The sequence below is a fragment of the Rhinolophus ferrumequinum genome, chromosome 5, assembly GCF_004115265.2.
Source record: "Rhinolophus ferrumequinum isolate MPI-CBG mRhiFer1 chromosome 5, mRhiFer1_v1.p, whole genome shotgun sequence".
NCBI lineage: Eukaryota > Metazoa > Chordata > Mammalia > Chiroptera > Rhinolophidae > Rhinolophus > Rhinolophus ferrumequinum.
In genome coordinates this window covers 39,863,164-39,877,513 of record NC_046288.1, presented here as the reverse complement: position 1 = coordinate 39,877,513, position 14,350 = coordinate 39,863,164, and the positions used below count along the sequence as shown (strand labels likewise).

At 41.2% G+C, this 14,350-nt stretch overlaps 1 protein-coding gene across 3 annotated transcripts in view; it reads right to left on the bottom strand.

Annotated features, from left to right (window-relative positions):
• ARHGAP24 (Rho GTPase activating protein 24) overlaps positions 1 to 14,350 on the bottom strand; it is a 701,125-nt gene that overhangs the window by 453,337 nt on the left and 233,438 nt on the right. The window contains exon 1 of one of the 3 annotated variants that reach the window (XM_033105935.1): positions 606 to 1,006. The exons of the other annotated variants lie outside the window; for them this stretch is intronic. The gene's annotated coding sequence lies outside the window, so the exon portion shown is untranslated. Of the gene's footprint in view, positions 1 to 605; positions 1,007 to 14,350 lie in introns of those variants that run through there. 3 annotated transcript variants of the gene reach the window in all.

The following is a 14,350-nucleotide window of genomic DNA, read 5'->3' as shown; positions in this document are numbered from 1 at the left end:
GGAACATTATCTCCCCTCCTATTTTGGGGACTTATAAAAGAAACCCAGTCTAAAGTATTTTTTTAATGACAACGTATTACATATTTGTCCTCAAGAGAGGATGGATGCTTCCTTAAAAAGTTACCTTTTTCAAAACTTAGACAAAACCTTTTGGGTGGTTAAAATTCACCAAAGATTCCCTAATGCTTTGTGTTTGCAATAAAAGTGTTTATTACTGAAACCTACCTCTGAATGTCTATTATCTAGGAAACTCATGAGGCACTAACAGAAACAGGCAGGGAGGAATGGAGGCTGGACAGTAAGAGAGGGAACAGAATTGCACAGTTTTGTACTAATTCTATTTAAACACATACTACCAGCTTGCGCCGTTTTTATCCGTAATAAAAGAGCATTGTTTCTCATCACACACGCGCGAGCGCGCGCGCGAGTACGTACCCACACACACTCACACTGCACCAGCACGGGAATTCCTGCGATTGCTCCTCGCCCCTGCAGCCCCCTTCCCTGTGGGACGCAGCTGTGCTCGGAACCCCGCGCGTCCTCAAGGCCGCGTCCCAGGCTTCCGCGGTGGCCCCGACCCACACCCCTGTGGCGGCGTCACCTACCCTGCTCCGAACTCCGACAGACGCGGGACAGCGGCTGCTCCGAAGGAAAAGGCTCCCAGGACAAGCCGAAAGAAAAGGAAAAGAGCAAAAGAGTGTGGGACGGCTCCTTTACTTTCCACAACAAGGGGAAGTGTTGCGCCCCATGCACTTGGTTGCTCCGCAGCTGTCTGTGGTTTCGGAAGAAACACACCGCGGCCGAAAGAGCTGCGGCTGGGGTGGAAAGTTGTGGGCGTTTTCCCCCCGCCGCCCGCGCCTCGATCCTCTCCTGTCCCCGCTGCAGCCTTGACAGCTACCCTGGCCTCCGAGACCCTGCGGGGCCCCGCCGGTTTCCACCCGAAGCTGGGCTGAGTTGCCACATGCACTTGAGAAATCCTAGCAGTTGCGCGAAGAAGAGTCCCAGAAGTTAGAAAGAGTGATTGTGTGTGAATGAGTAAATATACAGTACAAGAGGCTGGAACAACTGAGCGGAGCCAACCCTCAGACGCAGCTCGGGGTTTCAGATTTCATTTGGCAACTGGCAGCTTCAGAAGACTCCAGCCGCACTACTGGGGAGGCCGGGAGGAGCCTCGCCCTCGCCCAACGATTCATTGCTCGGTTATCTCGGTTATCACTGCCGGGCGTCCTTCCCCTGGACGACCAGATAGAGCCCGCCCTTTCTCGGTCCCTCCGCAGCTGCCATCACTCATTTCATTTCATGTGTAGCACAGCACAGATGCGTGTTGGTCACAGATTTGGGGCTGTGGACGCAAGGATGGAAAATACAGGTGACCTGACTTCAAGGAGGTCCACATTTCTTAGGCAACCCGCCCCCCCCCCCAACACTCCTGTTTTACTTTCTTCCCTCAGGTCTCTGTAAACTTTTATTTCTCGATCAGAATTACTTTGTTCATTAAACCTGGATTCCTAGAAATGCTTATTGAGATGGATGCCCTTTAGTTAGATCCTTCGAGAAATTCAAAGTATAATTACTTCCTTATCATGGTTTAAGAGCTGTCAGAATTACACAGTATGAAGAAAAGAGGACAGAAGAAGTAAACATTTTGCTGATGCAGCACCCTCTGTTCATACCACCACCAAAAAAAAAAAAAAATCTAATTTCAAATCTAGATTTTACATATCGGTTACCTGGAATACCGTCTCAAATTGTTTCAAAAAGCTTTGTAAAGATCTCTGCTTAGATTATTTAGAAATCATCACCAGATTTCTTTAAGACACAAAATAAGAGTGGCCTCATTAGAGCTCTCCAGTTATATGGAAGAAGAGCACACATCTAAAGAAATACCAAACATAAAAGTCTGTGTGGACACTGATATGTTTTTCTCTCTTATCCTCTTTCTCTGGTTTTTTGGAGTCTTTCTTCCTAGTGAACTGCCCGAGCCTTTTTTAAAAAATGTGTATGTAATGGCTTGCCAGAAGCCATATAGCTTATTTTCTAATTGGTGAGAATAAATGACCTTCATCAACTAACATGGCTTTATGCGTTCTAGCTGCACGCTGGCAGGTAAATGCCAATGGGCAGTTTTAGATGAAAGCTGGAAGACAATGAAAATAACCAAAATGAAATTTGCACTCACTTGGTAGACTCAAAAGCCTCAGGAAGACGAGAGTGAAGAGATATGATTCAAGATAGTGATTTGAAAAATACAAGGAACCTATCATGTCAGTATCTTGGTATCTAACAGTTATTATTACAAGCAATTTAGAGTCAAGACAATTCAAAGTTGAACTCAAGGTAGTTGCTGGGTTGTCCCCAATCCAAAAGATTAAGGCATGCCTCTGTGACACACCCTTGTATCTAAGGCCTTTTTCCTTCACGACTCCTGATTCTGTCTCCTTCCCTTTCCCCTTGACATCACTTCATTGACCTGTGGGATGTATGCGATTATCTTAAACTAGAGTGTACAACTGAAGGATAAGATTGTCCCTTGGGGATTAAGCAGAGGGGAGATACGGTTACCAGGACAAGCCTCCTCTTCCCCTTCCACATCTCCAAAGAAGGAGAAGGGCCGCTCTATTCCTTCGCTAGAAGCCCCTTAGGGATTCAGTAAAGATCTTTGTTATAAGGGAGTATAACCTGGACTAGAAAAGCTTGGTTGTTCACAGGACTCAGACTACATTATTCCTCTCTTATTTGTGGATCAATTGGGACTGGGAAACATCCCTTATACATATTGTAGCAACTTTAAAGGAGAAATAAACTCTTAAACAGACTTGAAAGATTCTAACCAAAGAATGATGCTGATGCTACTGATACAGACTCCAGGGAAGGTGGTCTCTGTCACTCAGTTCACAGGGTCTCTGGTAAGCACTTGCCCAGAGCTGTTCTTAAAGCTGAAATTTATCAGTCAACTCAATTCTGAGTCAAGGGCATGCTTCAGATGAACTCTACAAAATCTACAAATGATTCCAGGGTGAGGGCTAGTTTTCCAGGATTCTAAAGTCATAGACGCCCTCAGAAGAAGGGTCTATGAAAGATCCATATAAAAGGCAGGGAAGGGTTTGAGGACCCTCCGATTTACAAGGGGGATGTGTAATACCTCCAGGACCAGAGGGATTTCAGGGACCTACAAATGAAATAGGAAGAAGAGGAGGAGGAGGAGGGAATAAAGGAGGGGAGAAAGATGATCATGGTCTCACTACACTTGGACAAATTGTTTGAGCATCAGTATTGCCAGATTCAATGACAGGAAAAGCATCCATCCATAGACAAAGCCCCTTAGATGCTCTTGTCAGGCCACTTTGATTGGAATTTAGTGGAGACTCAGCAAGAGTTTGTACAATCACTTTGTGTAATATTTCAAGTATATGGGTAAAATGGTACTAATATACAAGTATGGATTAAAAATATTTTTTAATGTACTTCATTAACTTAAAAATTGTAGTTTTCCAACAGATTGCCTGCACATTCTTTGAAAACCTTAGCATAGAGTAATGTATTGTTATGTTACCCATTTGTCCATTAACATCAGATACTGGAGCTCTTTAATTGTGTTTTCTTTAGTGAAAACATAAATTCCTAAGAGGGCAAAAAACACAGTAACAAAACTGAATAGTCAAGAATTGCCAGAATCCTAACATTTCCTTCAGGCTCTCACCAACAATGTAGAATTTGTGTGGGTATTAAAATATGCCAAGATCTGATTTCAGGATGAAGATAGAAGGCTACGCTTTAAAGCATGTCTGTTGCAAAATGTCTGGTTTTGTTTTTGTTTTTTTTAATTTCCTCGTGGAAGTTCCTTTTTGAGAAAGTGTAGTTTTGTCTTAGCAAAATAAGGTGGAAAGAGATTAAGGGAGTTTTGTGCCCACCCTCCCCCCAACACTTTGGATCACATGATTCAGGGAAAAGCGTTGCACTCCTCCTATTAAAATGGTGGGACTGAATCAACTCAGCTAAATCCTTGTGAGAAAGATAATAAAGAGAAAGAGCAAAGGACTACAATAGCCATGGATTCCTTCCTGCCTCTATAATTCCATCACAGGCCTGCTATCATTCAAGAGCTTTAAAGAGCATGATATGTCACCATTTAGATCTCGAGTGATGGCAGCCCAAAACAAACTCCATTGTCTCCTGGACCCCCAGAGTAGATGGTACAAAAAGAATCCATGATTAAATGTATTTTCAAGAATGTTTGTTATATTTTTGTCTAATTACAAAATTAATGTATGCTCAACACATGAAACTGGGAAGCCACAAAGAAATATAAGATGACATTTTAAATTGCCATAATCTCACCATTTAAAGATATGGTTAATTAGATTCAAATTAGATATAATTTGAACATGTCTAACTGTTTTTTCACCTCTGTGTGAAGAATATAAAGGTTTGGATAATATTAGGAACCAAAGCCAGGTTCTTTTTGCCTGGGCCCTAAATTAAAACCTCAATTTCCAATTAAAACAGTTTCCTTTGATGCTGCTTGACCAAGCCTCCAGAGTTTACTGGATTCTTATTAAACAACTAAACTCTCCCTTTCAAGATAATGCAGATTCTCCCTAAGTTGTCTCCCAGAAAAATCTTCTGGCTTATACTTTCAGTGGCCATTTATAAATCTCTCAGTATTCTAGAGTTTCTTTGTTCTTGCTGACTCACAATTTCTCAAAGACAGCCTTTATTTTCCCATCATTCACATCTCAGCTCACCACATCCTCTCTCCTTTCTCTACTCACCCATGAGTACAGGCACACACACACACACACACACACACACCATGCACATTCACAGCACACATGCACACCCATAAAGTGAAACGTTCCCCCAGACGTGCAACTTTCCACTTGTGGACTCAGCTCTTAATATAAAACTGGCATGAAATTTAAAATATTTTAAAATCTAATTCCATTTGAGTACCTGACTAACAGCAAGATGGGCTTACTCTCAATACCCATACCGTTTTATAGATTACAAGTTTACTGTCATGTTGGAATTGTCTTAACTTTGCATTTTTCAGAAAATTATATACTGCCATAGAAATAAAACCACTCTGCTCCCAAAAATTATTTACTTACAGACTACCTAAATTATGCATGACTTGAAAACCAGTTTCCTATGTTTTATACTCAAGGGGACAGAGAGTAAATTATCAATAGGTTCTTTACACGTGTCTAATTGCAGTGTCATGTATATTCCAAGCCTTATCATCTGTTTAGGAAATCCTCATTTCATCCTATTTTCATCATTCCAAACTTTTACTCATTTCATCTTATTTTCATCATATTCCAAGCTCTTTAAATAATGGATATAACTTTTTTGCCTCCTTTTCCATTTTTCTTCCTGTCTGCATTACCTGCTTTATCTAGTTTTAGATAATTTGAAACTTAGAGAAGAACCTTTAACTCACTACAGATTTTTCTCCCAATGGTAGAAAATACACAGTCTAAGATACAAAGTTGAGCTATTAAAACTGCTAATGGACTTGGATATTAGGTACAATTGATTCCATGCTTGAGCAAATGTTATTTTCCTGGTTTGGACTGTATCTCAGCTAACTAGAGACTTAGAGCTGAGGTCATTACTCTGTCACTTAAAACCAAGTAGGTTATCAAGGGAATAAAATGTTTTATTGTCACAGAGTATAGACATAACCATCACCTTGGTCAACTATTTTGCATGAAAACTAAATAAGAAAGTGTATATGAATCAAAGTAACTCATTCAAACACATTAACAATAATAATAATAATAAATAAATAATAGAAATAGTCCGTAGAGTTTTTAAGGTACCTTCCTATATGCGATGTTTGTTCATTGCAGCAATCTTATGAAAAATCTATTGTTGCTTACCTTTTACAAAAGAGAGAACAGAGAGAAAGAGCACACACACCTTGCTCGGGATCACGTAAGCTAATGACATGAAGATAAGACTTGAATTTAGGCCATCTGAGCACAGATTCTGGATTCTTTTCACTAAAGTGTCAGCAGCAGCATCTTCCTATGCAAAAGAAGCAAAATGTCCCTTTCACATGTCACTTATACTGGTCAGGGGCTTGACAATAATTGTTATCATTATATTCTTTTGTGAGAAGGAAGAGTGTCATCCTCCCACAGACCAATTTTAAATTCCATTTTAGGTACTAATTTTAATGTTCTATCATACCAACATTTTTATTCAAGTTTCCAACAAATAGGAAAATTAAGTGTTCTCTCTCTTTCTCTCTGTGCTCACCATCTGTTGGAGGTGCTAATGAACAGTGAATTGGCCAAAAATCAGGCGGAAATATTAAAAAAAAAAAACAGCAAGTGGTTTAGATAATTTAAAAACTTGAAAAATAGTTCCTGAGAAGTAAGTATTGGTTTTAAAGTCTTGAAGTGAAACTAAAGAAAAATTGAAATGGTAAATTTTCTTTTTAAGACATAGAAAAGATGGGCAGAGGTTGACCGGATAAGAAATAGAATTGAGGATAACTAGTTCCTTGATATTTGAAAATTTACCAAATAAAATTCCTGGAAAATCAATGAAAATAATGCAATTTTTGAAAGATGTTCAAAATAAACTAGGAGAACACAATGACCAAAAGGCAGTTCAAGATGTGGGCTATTAAGGAGACTAAATAAATAAATAATACATATATACATACTGCAAAGTTATTATCTTCTCCGTTTATTTTCTTGTCTCTAATTTTTCAACTTTTTCTAAGTTTGAAAGTGGTAGGAAGCAAGTTGTAGAGGCTTACTATGCAAGAGTGGAGAGGTTAGGCTGGGAGTAATTAATAAGGGGTGGAGGCTGAAAAGGACAAATGGTGGCGCTTCTAAATGCCGAGCAGTCTATTCTAGATAACTTCAATGGAAGACTCTCTGGACTGTGTGTTTTATTCAAGAATGAAGAGGTCAGTAAAAGAAGCTTCTAAGTGGCTGTGGGGACAGAGCCAGAAGTGCAGTTTCCAGGCTCTCGGCCTCACGTGGAAAGGTGCTGGCTCAGGTAGAAAATGGCCATCAACTGTGATTGCATGGCCATCGGCTGTGGCTAGTTGGCCGTCAGCTGTAACCAGTGAGCCATTGGCCACTAATATAACTGCCGTGGCTATGCTAGCAGAAAATGGGGGCTAGCAAGAAGATGGTGGCTGGCAAGTGCGGATTGCTGTTAGGACGGCGGGTTGCGGACAATGTGGCTCCTGCTTCCTGTGTCTCCAACCCAGCTGCCAGCGAGAATATAGTGGTGTGACTCCCCTATGTATGGCTCCATGTGTGTTCCTCTTTGGCTTCACCGTATCCTGCGTTCTTATGTGGGGAGCGGGACCAGAGACCCCACATGACACCCTGCATGACACCTGGCGCAGCGAGCAGGGTACAATGCCAGCCAGAGGGTTCAAAGTGGTAATGGAGCATTTTAAACGTATGGAAGCTCAGTTTCGTGAGCAGGGTATGGTGCCGGCCAGAAGTTTCCGAAGGATGGTAGAGCAGTTTGTGCGTATGAACACTCAGTCTCAGGAAGAGCAGGAGGAGCAGCTGCCGGAGAGCTGCCGACGCCCATGGAGGGGTGGGAAGACGTGGACGGTTCCCCAACCAACATAGGCCGAAAAAGCGAATGTCATTGCGGCCCAGTGAGCTGGGAAGTTCTTGCTGAGGCAGCCCAGATGCAAGACTTGTAGTCCCAGGAGGAAACGCTTGCTGAGTCCTCCATGGGAGCTAAGGGTGAGGTCAAGGTCGTCCCTCACCCCCAGGACAGCCCTGGCGAATGACTTTGGACTATGGGGAATTGCCTTCCACCCCTAATTTAATGGACTGCTTGACTGTTTGGGAACATACCATCATGTAGTGGAACTGGCGGATGTTTGCTTTTGTGTCTTGACTGGCCACCATCGAGAGTATGTAAGCACCTGGACTGTGAGTCGCTGTTGTTCCAGCACAGTACCCTGAGAGGCCCAGGGAGTGTGGCAGTGCCCTGAGAGCCATGGTTGAGCCCAGGAAGTCTGGCTGTGCCCAGAGAGAGTGGCAGTCCCCTGAGAGGCCCTGGCTTTGCCCAGAAGAACTGGTGGTGCCGAGAAACGCTGGCTGTGTCCGGGAAGACTGGTGGCACCCTAAGAAGTCCAGGAAGTCTGGCTGTGCCCAGAAGGATTGGTGGTGCCCTGAGAAACCCTGGCTGTGCCCAGAGAGTCTGACTGTGTCCAGGATATTGCATTCACCTCCAGGCTCCTCGCACAGGGCCCCTCACGAAAGATGCTTGTTGTGTAGATTGTAGGCGAGACCCTGTAGGAGTAGAGTGTGGGGACAGAGCCAGAAGTGCAGTTTCCAGGCTCTCGGCCTCACGTGGAAAGGTGCTGGCTCAGGTAGAAAATGGCCATCAACTGTGATTGGATGGCCATCAGCTGTGGCTAGTTGGCCATCAGCTGTAACCAGTGAGCCATTGGTCACTAATATAACTGCCGTGGCCACCCTAGCAGAGAAAAATGGGGGGCTAGCAAGAAGATGGTGGCTGGCAAGTGTGGATTGCTGTTAGGACAGCGGGTTGCGAACAATGTGGCTCCTGCTTTTTGTGTCTCCAACCCAGCTGCCAGTGAGAATATAGTGGTATGATTCCCCTATCTGTGGCTCCGTGAGTGTTTCTCTTTGGCCGCACCGTATCCTGCGTTCTTATGTGGAGAGCGGGACCGGAGACCCCGCGTGACTCCCTGCATGACAGTGGCTCTAGTGGGAATTGTCCCATGAAATGTAAATTGATACTCCAAGACTTCAGCCCAAGACATTGACGCATTTTGAAGAAAGAAGGATGCTTTTGGATGGGATATCAAATGTGTTCATTCAAAGGTCCTCTGAATCAAACTTTGGGAAAATGATTCCATGTTCCTCAAGAAAGGAAATTTCAAAAACAAACAAACAAACAAAAGACAGAGACCAAGACCACCCTTTGGGGATCCCAAAAAAATAGTTTTCAAATCAGCTTAGAGAAAGCCTCCCTGGCCAGGGTTGGAGGTGGGGTACTCAGCATCTATAGACGCCATCATCAGCAAGACCAAGATCAAACCCAGCTGTGCCTTCCAGGTCCAACCCTGGAGCAGACTAAAGCCACCAGGTTAAGAGAGTGGACAGTAGGACTGAGATCTGTAGCAGGGAAACATCAATAAGCCCTAAGCAGAAGGCATAAGCTGCTCTGAAGAAGGCATAAGTACCCTCTGAGGGGTAGATGGGAGGCTCAGCGGGAAGGGGATTTCCACGGATCCTGCTGGGCAGAGACTCAGAGCCTCAAGTGTGAAGCCTAGACTTCAACCGGTACATAAATGTACATCATCAACATAAATTTTACCTATATCCCTGCCTCAGTCCCTTTAAACTGCTTGGATACTCAAATACCAAAAGGAATTAGAAGTGAGGAGGGGAAACAGTTAAGTCCCATGGTAATTTTATGAAGAAAAATAATATTGGGAGAAATGAGCAAATTCAAAAAAGTAGCTGGTTGCCATGTACACGGCTGGTTCCTGACAGGCAAAAAATGTGCAACAGCTCCCAAACACAAGGCTTGTGCAAAATGCACAGTCAATTCAGACATTACCTGCTCCTTCAAGAAATTTACATTCAATCAGTGAGATTGAGTGAACTAAAAAGGTTCAGAGTGTTGTCCCCAAGAATAAATGTAAAGATACCTAGTAGCTAACTAGGCTCAAATTTATAGAGTCTAGTAGTCATTGACAAGCAGAGGCCTCTCATGCACTCTGCACTTCAGGTAAAAGCTGCACTGGGCTGCCTGCCTCATGCACCCTTTTCCTGCCATCTGTGCCAATCCTTATAAAGGAGCTCTGAGGCTCATAAATCAACCAATGGGCTAAGGACCTACCCTATAGACAATCAGGGCTGCAGCAGCTACATCCTCATTTGCACCAATCAGAATGGCATCATTGTGACCAATCAGGTGCTATTTGTCCAATCAAACTGTGAGGACTTGAAGTCCTCACTTGCATAGGAATAGACCAATCATGGGCAGGGAGCGGGCACCCTTCTCTAAATAGACCAGCTTCACCTCTGCCTCCACAGAGCACACTTTCAGTTTCCATGGAAGACTGTTTTTCCAGAGCTGTAACACCTGAGCCATCTTTCCTGAGCCACTTTCCCTGAGCTACCTCTCCTGAGCCACTTCTATTGAGCTGTCTCACAGCCGAGCTGTTCCACAAATTAAACGGTTCACAATTGAGCTGTTTTTCACTGAATTAAGTCTCCCTCTTCACTGCACCCCAGAATGAGGATTGCTGTTGGCATTGAAATGGTGGCGACAACCTTTGGTGACAAGAGTAAATTTTCCCTTTTTCCTGTAAATGCACAGTATAGACATTTACTTTTGGCTCGTATCCAGCCTCTGAAAGGTACTACTCGTATCATCTTCACAGGCAAACAAAAGACTGATTCTTCATATGGTAATGTATCATTATTTGAGACAGATCCTAGCCTAGACTTTAAACCAGTATGAAAAGACATCTTGACATATTTTATATTTTTGCTCATTTGTTCTTTAAATTCTCAACACATTGCTTTATAGACCATAAGACAATGGGCATAAGTTATGTGAAGATTTTCCAGGGACTTACTCAGTGGGGTTTTCTTAGCATGCATTACACAGAATCTCTGGTTTTGAATTGTACAATAGAAAAAAACTCACTGTTTTTAAATCCGTCACAAAAATGTAGTGATAGTATCAAATCTTTTGAAAATTTTTTACAAACCTCAAAATAGTTTCTAATTGAACACTACATTAGGAAAGCCTACAATAGAAACAAAACCCTTTTATTTTAATCTCTAGCTTTAACTGCTTATGAAATTCTAAAACCATATATATTTGCATTGAAGTTTCCCATACTTCTTTAAGGCAAAACATGACAAAATTTAGAGAAATGCAATCTGTATGCTTAAAAATGATTCAAAAGTTACCTTCCCCCTACCCCATTTCTCTTTTCCTTCTTGGGATCACTATAAACAATTATTAATTTAATTAGGCCTTTCATAAAATTAGTGTTATAAAACAAATATTTAAGATTATAAAATGTTATAAAACAAATATTTAAGATTAAGCCACTTGCCATATATAAAATAACATTAATTCCTCATGATGTGCCCTATTGGATTAGAAAAATAGATCAAATGATTGCTTAAAATAATATCTTTGCACACAAATATTGTATTAATTTAGAACTTTTGAGACTAGGGATTTATAGTTTTATTTCAATGAAAAGAATATAGCAAAGTTGCTCTTTAATTTTATTAATTAAAAATGACAACTTTAGAACTGAAATGCTTATGTAAATTTAGCCTTGTCTACATGCAACTTCTTTTAATAGTTTATCATATTTAGAGGTTATCTTGCAAACACAATGATTTCTAAACATAAAGTGCAGTAGGCCAAAAATTCAATACTCTTAATGTGAATTGCTCTTAATTGACTCAAGTTATACTCATGTTGACTTTGTAATTATTGGTTATGTTTCTGAAGTATACAATTTTATATAATATACACGTATGCACCACAACGACCTTTCAGTCAGTGATGGACCACATATATGACAGTGGTCCCATAATGGAACTGAAAAATTCCTATCGCCTAGTGACATAGTAGCCGTCCTAACATCGTAACACACACGTTACTCAATATGTGTGGTGATGCTAGTACAAACTAACCTACTGAGCTGCCAGTCATGCTATACACATACAATATCGGACAGTTAAGTTCGCGAACTCATCCTAGAAAAAGTGCTACATACCTCACTGCTGAATATCTCTATGGTCACCTTTGAAGTACTCCCCTTGGGAAGCTATGCACCAACGCCAGCACCTAGCCCATCCTTCAAAGCAATTTTGGAACACTTTTCTGGAATGGCCATCAGAGCTGTTGTCATATTACCCTTGATGTCCTGAATGTCCTCAAAATGTCTTCTTTTCAATATTTCCTTTATATTTGGATAAAGAAAGAAGTCGTTGGGGGCCAGATCAGGTGAGTAGGATGGGTGTTCTAATACAGTTATTTATTTACTGGCTAAAAACTCCCTCATGGACAGTGCTATGAGACATTGTCATGATGAAAGAGCCATGAATTGTTGGTGAAAACTTCAGGACATTCTCATCTAACTTTTTCACACAGCCTTCTCAGCACTTCCAAATAGTAAACTTGGTTAACTGTTTGTCCAGTTGGTACAAATTCATAATGAATAATCCCTCTGATATAAAAAAAGGTTAGCAACATTGTTGTGACAAGTTTGGGAACTTAATTGTCAGACCCCATATATAGCACATACAATTATATACTATACATATATAGCACATATACTTATGGACACTACATAATACTTGAAAATGATAATAAACAACTATATTACCAGTTTACGTATTTACTATATTTTTTATTGTTATTTTAGAGTCTACTCTTTCTATTTCTTAAAAAAATGTTTGCTATAAAACAGTATGCCATGTTACACTGGCAGTAGCCTCATGCATCTTGTTTTCCTTGTCCCTTGATTAAATCATTTTCTCTAGTGCTTGATTTAATCTCGTGCTGTTTTGTTCATCGTGAGCCCTAAGTGTAAAAAATCCATCGCTAATGTTGCCATTAAGAGGCTACATTGAGCGATTAACCTGGAAATAAAATCAAAAGTGATTAAGGGTTACGACGATGGAAAATCAGTGATAGTTACTGCTCATGAGTCAGTTATGTCCCATTCCACCATACCTACGATCTTGAAGAATAAGAACAAAGTTATAGTAGCTATTAAAGGATCTGCTTCATTGAAGGCAACAAGACTGACAAAATTTTGAGAAAGTCCTAGATCTGACAAAGAGAAACTTCTAATGACCTGAATTGAAGACCAGATACAGAAGCACATCCCTCTCAGCACTATGACCATCCTGGCCAAAGCAAAAATTTATGATGTTGAAACAATATGCTGAAACTGATTACAATGTTGAATTTACTGCTAGCTCTGGATGGTTTAAACAGTTTAAGAATTGTTATGCATTACATAATGGGAAAGTGAATGGTGAGTCTGCAAGTGCTGATGTGAAAGCAGCTAAAGATTTTTGGAAACTCTACATAAGCTGATTATGGAGGAAAATTATTTGCCAGAGCAAATATTCAATTTGGATGAAACCTCCCTGTTCTGAAAATGGATGCCTGAAAGAGCTTTCATCCATAAGGTGGCTAAGTCAATGCCAAGTTTCAATGCTTTTAAGGACAGGGTAACAGTCTTGCTTGGGGACAATGTTGCAGACTATAAATTGAAACCCTATGTGATCTGGGCCAGTGAGAACACAGGTCTTAAAGCATATCAGTAAGCACACACTTTCAGTATACTGCAGCAGCAATAGGAAGACATGGACAACCAACTCCTCTTCCAAGATGCTCTCCTGGATTGCTATGCTAGTGTAATGGAGAAATACTGTTCAGAGAACAACATACCTTTCAAGATTTTGGTTATTGTTGATAATACTCCTGGACATCCTCCTTTTATTGGTGATCTTCATTCCAATATCAAAGTGGCATTTTTCCCTCCAAACACCATCTCTTTGATCCAACCAATAAAGCAAGCAGTTATAACAGCTTTTAAGGCCTACTATTGGAGAAGGACATTATTTCCCTAGGCTATTGCTGCAATTGAGGAAGACACTAAGAAGACACTGATGCAATTCTGGAACGATTACTACATATATGTTGTGTCAAGAACCTTGCTTGGTCTTTGGGTGATGTCAGCAAGGAGTGTATAAATGGCATCTGGAAGAAGATGCTCAAGAGATTGGTCCATGACATCAAAGGATTTGTCAAGGATGAGGAGGTTGTAAAAATCAACAAGACTGTGGTTGAGATGGCAAACAACTTGAACCTGGGTGTGGATGAGATGACATTGAGGAGCTCCTGGAGGTGGTTCCTGAGGAACTGACTAATGAGGTGTTAAAACTGGAACAGGAAGATAGAACTGAAGAAGAGGAGACTGCAGGAGAAAAAAAAGTAGAACCAAGAAAATTCACAGTGAAGGGGTTAGCAGAAGCTTTTGCAGACCCTCAATAAGCGCCTTGAAAAGTTTGAAAACATGAACCCCAACACCAAAAGGTTTTCATTAATAAGGAGGATGTTCAAGGTGAATTATCTGCTTACAAGCAAATCAATGAATGAGAGACAGAGAGAGAGAGAGAGAGAGAGAGACAGAGAGAGACAGAGAGAGAGAGAGAAGGAAAGAAGCCATGCAAATTACCATGGACATATTTCTGAAAAGAGTGATACCTCCTCAAGAAAAGACTCAACGAGGTCCTTTGGGAGGTATTCCAGAAGATGGCATTGTTAT